Below are 7,837 nucleotides of genomic sequence, written 5' to 3' on the forward strand. Positions count from 1 at the left end.
AATCCAGACTCCCAGAAGGCTTATTTTCTTCCTCGCGGTGTGGCCGAAGAAAAACCGTTTTCTTCCCACAACATCTCCGTGGTGTTAAACGAGCTCAACGTAGAGGAAAACTCAGACATGGGCGTGGCCATGAAGGAGACTTTGCAGGAATGCGACAGCCCCGCCGTTAATGGCGAGAGCAAGTTCTGTGCCACGACATTGGTGTCAATGATTGATTACACTACCTCCCAGACCATCCATCATTTGTGTGACGACTGCCGTATAGAGATCCACACCCTGCATAACGCGATCTATAGGCTGTGATCCAGATGGGTGGTACAAGTGTGACATGCGAGTATGATGGTGACTGAAGCGACACGTGGGAACTAGTGGTATCCTGGGGAGCCTATCATCCTCTACCAATAAGTGTACCAAGCGGGTAGGGGCCGTCTGCATTGTGTGGGCGAATGACTGCGCTGCAATCCATTCAGTGTCCTCTGCTAGGTGGCGGCCTCGGCTGCAACAGCAGGGTCCAACCCTGTTCCTATGAGCTATTGGACAACACTTATACAATCAACAGAAGGAGTTTGAAATCAATCAGCTACGCCCGATCAACGGGATACTTTGCGTCTCTCCCTATCAATAAGTTTGGGCTCCAACATTATTCTTTTATGTGGGTCTGGGGCCCTCACTCACCTTAGGGAAATGAGAAGGCAAAGGAACTATGTAAGTTTGATCGAGAACAAGGAATGACTCTTCTAACATGGGGGGCCAAAGCGATCGACTATCTACATAGAAATGGTTGGTTCCTTCACAATTTTAGTTATGGTTGGATCCGAGGTTCGATACAAACAACATCTCCCTACTTTCATCTGCACCGGGAACCTAAACTCTGTTCTTAGGGAAACCCCCACCCTTCATCGGCGGCGGATATAGTTCATCTCGGATGAATATAGCTTGAAGCGACACCCAATTTTGAATTTTATTGGCTCATTGGTAGACCATTCCATTCACACTGATCATTTGGTTGGTACAACGAATATGGATGGGCGGCAACTAAAAACCCCAACCAATAATCTGTCGGTGACCGACCCCTTCCAATAATAGTGCTAGGTGCTGGGGTTCATAGCCTAAGCCTATATAAATAGTGGGATGGGCGGGTTAGGGGGAACGAACTTTGCTAGGGCATATTATAGACGTAGTAGGCTTCCCCACCCATGCATCTGCATGAACCTACAGGGGGCCACTACTATTCTATGGCCCAATATTCATCTAGGGGGTGCCCCCGCCCTATTCTGTGGGTCATGTTACGTCTAGAATCCCTTGCATACCCCCTACCCCTACAATAATCTATTTGAGAGGCCCCGCCCAATACTCTACCCCCCCCATTGCCCTATCCTATAAAAAGAATGGCCTATCAGGGGAGTGCCCATTCTTCCCATTGTGGTAATAGGGGGGCGGCCACCCACCTAGAATTTTGAGGCTGCCCACCCAATCTATAGAAATGGTAGGGGCGATAGGAAAATTGTTCAACCGGTATGTCATCAAGGTGGGTTGGCTCCTTGAGTTCAAGGTTGTCCATTCCCTATTAAATAGTAGGGGTAGGGGCCCATAGAATTTTAGGGAAGTGAAATGGTTATTCTGCATGTCGAGTAACTTCCATCTAGATAGGGGCCATCATACTAGGTTAGTGCCATCCTAACCATAGTAGGGGCCATCCATCTATCTATCCATCCATCTAAAACTAGAGGGGGGCCTACCATCCATCCTAACTAACTATAGGGGTAGTGATGAGCTATAGAGGGAGTCCCCATTCTGTATTAGCTCCCACTTATATAAGTAGGTAGCTATGTGATTCAACTATAGAGGTCTGAGCTCTTCAACTAGAGAGGTGGTAGCTCACTATAGAGGTAAGCTATGAGGTACTAGTTCAAAGAACTCTCCGCCCCCCCTATACTAGCAACCAGGTTGGGGTAGGAGGAGGCTGGGCAACATTTATACCATAGTAGGGTGAGATGGCAAGAGATTGCCCCTACCATTCTATAGGCTGAATTCCCCTACCATCCTATAGGCCCACTGTAGAGTTGGTGTTTATATTTTGATTTCTAGTTTTTCCTATGGTATACAGGGCTCCTACACCACCTCGGCACTAACTATAGTCCTATGGAGGGACCATTCTAGTCCTCGATGGCGTTGGCTACTGAAGTCCCTTACGAAGCAATAAGGGTTCAAGTAAACTATGATTGGCATTGCTACGCTGACCCTGGCCATGAGCCAATGGGATATTACCCCTCCCTTTTAGGAATTTATGTGAACAGTTAAGAAATTGTGGTAGAAAAATATCATTTAAGAGTTCAGCAATCACGTCCATGACTAAAACATCCTTCGAGTATGGTATCACCTTCCTTTATTCTCTAGAATAATCTTGCCAATGGGAGTGGTGTAATGTACAGATCAGTGCACTACCTTGTATTCTAATTGGCATTTTAGGGTGGGTGGTCGAATGGTAGAGGCTATGCCAGCTTATTCTAGCAAGCTAATGGTAACCTTCTATCTATCTATAGTTGTGGTGTGTGCATGCAGAGGCCCTTTATAGGGTAAGTCAAATTCTATTAGGGGGAGCCCCACACACACCCCTACTATTCTAAGGGAGTAACCTCCCTATAGCAAGGTGGGAGGGATTCCCCACAATTTTATAGGGGAAGGTATATCTATTGCCGGTGCAATTATTCCCTACCCCTTATGGGATTCTAGTTGATTATTCATTTGCTTTCTCATTTTGGAGCCCCTGCATGCAGGTGCCCCCCCTTTCTAATAGTAAGGTCCCAGCATCTCCTCCTACCATTCACCCCTCAAATAGCTCTATTGTGGGGGGCCCCTTCTTTCATTTTTTCATTCCTCGATCCCATTAATTAGAATAGTAGGCCTTCATTCCTTGACTATCCTCTCCGAGCTTTAACTCCCCTTCCACACCTTCCTTAAGTTTAGGTTGGTCCTCCTTCAAATTTCCTAAAGAAACTAAAGGACTATGCCTAGAGTTTGAATCCTGTTCAATTGACTTCATCATCTCCCCAGTTTGTTCTCCAACACTTTAAAGAATGAAGCATGAGTGAAGTGATGTTGTGATATGTGTCCCTTCCTAGGATCAATAGAGGGCCACTCCTGACTTTCTCTACACTGCCTGCCTAGGGAAATCGTTGCAATGATTGCTCATTGCCACCAACCCTTATTCTATATATGATGCAAATGGGCCTACTTATTATTTCACTACTGTAAAAATATTGAATAGGGGCAATAGACTGCATTGGATCGAATCAACTCAAGAACCTTAGGAATGAAAACAAACACTTCTACTATTCTATTTTCCCTTCATAAGCCATATATATTCCCGTAGGGGCCCCGTCCTCATAGAATTGTAGGGTAAGATGGGGGGTTAAGTTGGAAACAACTTGTTTGCATTCTTCCTTGCCTCCTTCCGACTTTCACTCCTTTGTCTAAAATGAGAATTTTAGGTAGGGCCATCCAGTAGTGGGAATTAAGCCCCCTTCCTTACAACGAGCAAGTGGATTCGCTACTCCCAATGATACATAGCCAGTTTGAGCTCTCTTGTTTATGTATTAAGACCCCTTGCTTGGAAAGAAGCAAGCTTGATGGAATGTTTGCCAACTCTTATTAGCCCCAGTGCCCCTATAGGGCAAAAGGAACAACTTGCTTGAAAGGATAGGTTGTAAAGACAGGTTCAAGATGCTGAAACTTAATAAGATGTGAGTGCAGTTGCCCTTAGAATAGTAGGGTGTATATAATGAGTCGTGTGCATCTCAGCCCTCTCTCTCTAGGAATTGGAACAGAGTCACTAGCAGTCCTATTTGTGAACATCTAATTTTTTTAATGAAGGACATGGACCAAGGGTTCACTAGACGTGTAGTTGCAAGAAATCTAGATTCTGGAAAAGGAATAGCCATGTTGGAGCAGTCGGTCGAGTGGACCTTATTCTAGTAGGGAAATAGAGAGGCAGAGAGGTGAACTATAGTTGGCTATTCTCATTCCTCCTTGTGCTAGGGCAGTTCATTCTAGAGGAGCAAGAGAGGGAGAGCATTGATGGGGTCAGATGGATCGGGCCTACTATTCTATGGGCTAAAACAAATATTAGATGTAGGAGTAGGAGAATGTCCAACTTAAGTTGAAGAGGTTAGTCGAGTCCTATTCCTATCTGTTTGTCTTGGAAATAGTGAGTGAGTAATCAACACTTATGGATGTATTGAAGTCCCTAACTTTCTTTCTCGTTCCAATTGGAAGGCATAGGGAAAATAAAAAAATAAAGCTATCTAGCAATCTCACCCCGAAGCTACTAAGATAGTTGGGGAAATTCCATACAAACAAATAGAGAAGGAATGGAGATGAGGAGTGCGATAGAGTGTCATGCCTTGAACCCCTCACCTCGAGTGTCTAGTTCAAGTGGTAGCGTCTCGCTATTGATGATCCTACCTACCATGGTTGATGATCTAGAAGGGGCACCTTCAACTAATATACCTTCATTATAATCCAATAATAGGAGCCCTAATCATCCATTGGGGGTAATAGGTTGATTAATAGGACTCCCTTAGAATAGTAGGGGTCGGGTGGAAACATTTTGTAGGGTGCATTATTATTAGATTATTCCCCTACTATTCTATGGCCGCCTACTATTCTAAAGGGGATGGGAATTGCCCTAGGCTAGGGCATTATTCATGTGGGAGAGAGATTAAGCTACCCCCTATCGACCACCTCATCCCAAAGCTGGAAGATTTATGCCTTAGGCAGTATGCTCTGAAAGAGTATAGGTGTCAAAGGCAGGAGTACTTCCTCCTGAATTGAGCAGTGTTGATTCCATTTGAGCAGACCGCAGATCCAATTGATTGCCCATAAACATGTTAGGCACCCAATTAGAGTTAGTATCATGACCATCGGGAACTAAACTAGTTCAATTATTCCCCCTCTATCCCATGGTGGGGTAGCAACTATAAGAATTAATTCCTATTCAGTGCATTGCATACTTACTCAGTAGTCAAATGAGCCTATTTGGTGCCTAGAGGTGCCCCAAGATAGCCAGGTCCCAATGTATGCAGAGGTTAGGTTTTTGATGCAACAACATGTATAGTTGATAGCCTACACACTTGAAACAATGGAAGAAGATCCCATTGAAGCAACAACCCTAACATCCTTGCCATATATCTGTCCAATCACTAGTTCTGCAGTTGGATCAAGGTAAACATGCTATTGAAAAGGAAGGTCTACATGCATAAGAGGATATTTTATCTACACAGATGCAACCTATGAAAATGTATCCACACTTGGAAAAGATGGAACTGCATCTTGATCTAGAAGGTATGCTAGACAAAGCGCTACCCCATTTACATAATTAATATATGGAGTATCTGGTGGCGGCTTAGAATACCTTCTAGTAATTAGTGATAGTTGGGGGTGCCAAACTATCTACTAGCTATTGTGGTCTTGAATAGATTAGGTTCCTTGATGATATAGTACTGCATCTGGCATGAGCTCGAAGAGCTGAAGAAACAATTAGCTCGACCAATCACACCTATAGCTAAATAGCTAGCTCTCTCTCCATAGATGTTCTAGCTTGAACCCACCCCTACTGCTTGCTCGAGTCACTCGAGTCACTACTCCCCAAAGAGTCTACTTACTCGAACAACTGGAGAAGTAGAGCTAGTACCATCTCCACCCATCCACTGTAGTAAACCTCCATATAGATGGTAACCCAGCCCAGTCGTAGGAGGGGGAAGGCAAGGTTGAAGTCACCCCCTCATACTACTACTAGACCAACCTACTTAAATTGGGGAGGGGAAATACTGATACTATGAAATGGACTATATCATCCAAGCTCCCCAACCTACCAACCTCTATTGACTCAACAACATATTTCCTCTCATAACTGTTGGAATGCTGGTCTCTCAATTTGATCATTGGTGATTGCAGATCGGTGTGGTAGGTTAGGAACTTTTTGAAGTAAGACCACAGTTAAAGCTTCATACCACAAAACAGCTGAGTAGGACATTTGTCCTCTCCCGTCCCATCTAGGTGGGAAGGGTTGGTGTTCACCTCTGATCATAACTTTGGCCCATCCCTCTCTATTTCTTGGTAGGGCTCACCCACCCTACTATTCTAAGGTGAGTATGGAATCTTGACACCATAACACTTTAAGGATGTATGAATGCTAGGACTCCAACTAAACCCATGGCCTGCACTACAAAGACCTTGCAAGTGGTTAGGACTAGACATCGAAAGGATTGTTAGGGGTTCTTGTCCTTCCTTTAGTTGTCCACTAGGGTATATTAGCCAATGGTTAGTTGTACCTTCCCTCCACAAGCACTCCCCTACCTCCATATTGCCACAATGGAGTGGGTGTTTTGAGTGGGAATGGGCCTATGGGGGGCTTGTGCTAGTAGGAGATTGTATTAACCTATTCAAATTACCATCTAGGAGAGAGGATACCATGTTCACCACATGGGCCCTTGACAACAAGAGTTTTCCATTCCAAGCCTGATAGCCACTATTTTCAAAATCTTGTAAACTAGGCTAAATTGCATATTGAGTTATTCATTCACGAAGGGTATGGAAAGAGCATTTCATATGCGACTCATTTAGTGTGGGATATAGCTACCAGAATGGGGGCCTCGTTGTTTGGTAGGTGCTCCACTTGCTCCTTTGTATCAGTTATGCCATCTTTTCTCAACCATGATCTATCTAATTAGGCCACACCCATTAGACATCCATCATCCCTTCATCCTTTGGTTGGGATGGTGCCCCTACTATTCTATAGGAAAAGTATAGATGTAACATGCCCCCTAAACAATAGAATGTGCTTGCCTGCCTATAGAGGGTCACCCACAATTGAATCGGCCTTCTACAGGAATAATATACCTTTCTCTTCCCATCCCACCTAGCCCTTACCTTAAAATAGTAGGGGGTATGCCAGTTCCCTAAAATTCTATGGGCCAGGGGGTTGGAACATTGGAGGAGTCCCTTTATATCTCAGTTCGAGGTGCCCATAGAATAGTAGGGAGTGTTTTGGGATCAAGGAGTAGTAGTTACAAAGCTCCTAGTGAATTGGGCCCCTATGGACATGCATCATCATTGGCTGAAAAAGGTAAATCCCCTTTGCCATAGTAGGGCCTTGCTCTTCATACAAAATATCTATTGAAACATCTAAATCAATAGGCCTACTCTTCTAGCTAGGGCTAGTCCTCCAATAGCCCATATATTGAATAATGACCTATTTCTATGCAATAATCATTGAAGGGGCCTAGTGTTGCCCATAGAATTGTAGGGTCTACTGGTCCCCCATATAGATAAAGGGCTAGATCCACTGCTCTAGCCTCACTTCTCTTGCTATTGAAGTAAGAAGAGTTTGGGTCTGAATTTGAAATAACCACCCTAGGGTGGGGGCACCCTTATAATAGTAGGGGGTGGGGTTGCATGTACTAGAACAACTGAGTCAACTATATAATCAATTGCTGCTTCTCCAATCCCCTCCTCTCCAATTAAGCAAAGCGGTGTTGCGAGCGAAGAATATAATAGTAGAGCCTTGTTTAGCACAATAGTAAGGGGTAGGGGCCCTTAAAATAGTAGGGGCCAACCTTAGCCCACTCACCCATGTTACATAGATATTATGAACAAATAATCTACCCTTTCCTACTATTATAAGGGTTGAGCGGGCCCTTGCCTAGGCTCCCTACTAGCCCTGGCCTGTAGAATGGTAGGGCAAGTGGTCAATGTGACTATTGGATGACATTACGATCGATGGCCTATGGGTAGGCATGTTATGTAGAGAATCTATTCCCAACCCCTACTATTCTAC

Source organism: Cupressus sempervirens, chromosome 3 (genome assembly GCF_028749045.1).
Source record: "Cupressus sempervirens isolate cs-2001-9-10 chromosome 3, ASM2874904v1, whole genome shotgun sequence".
NCBI classification, from domain to species: domain Eukaryota; kingdom Viridiplantae; phylum Streptophyta; class Pinopsida; order Cupressales; family Cupressaceae; genus Cupressus; species Cupressus sempervirens.